Here is a 499-nt window from a genome sequence, read left to right on the forward strand (position 1 = left end):
ACCAATCTTGTTTGTGGTTTGTGAAAGCGTGAGGAGCTCTGAAATCTGGAGGGAGCTCAGAGTGGAGCCGGTGCTCCTTCACGTCGAAAGGAGCAAGTTGAGATGGTTCATGCATCTGATCAGGACTCCTCCTGGGGGCGCCTCCCTTTGGAGGAAACCCCAGGGGAGACCCAGAGCACGCTGCAGAGATGATGTATCCCATCTGGCCTGGGAACGCCTCAGGATCTCCCAGGTGCTGCTGGAAAACATTGGTGGGGAGAGGGAGATGGAGACTACTTAGCTTGACCTACTGCCACCCAACTCCAGATAAGCAGCAGGAAATGGAAGGATGGAAGACGCTTACAAAAAGTTTTAGAGCTTCAAAAAATCCAAAAAGATCTGCTGGTAATCTGGTCTGATTATATTAATGATTTAACTGGTTTGTTATTATGAGTTTTGTTGAAGAAGAATTCAAAGCTGAACTTGAGAACAAACCACAGACATGACGTCACATTCAGCA

This window comes from Seriola lalandi, unplaced genomic scaffold (assembly GCF_002814215.2).
Source record: "Seriola lalandi dorsalis isolate HSWRI2012SDOR001 ecotype SW California unplaced genomic scaffold, Sedor1 jcf7180002054538, whole genome shotgun sequence".
Classification (NCBI taxonomy): domain Eukaryota; kingdom Metazoa; phylum Chordata; class Actinopteri; order Carangiformes; family Carangidae; genus Seriola; species Seriola lalandi.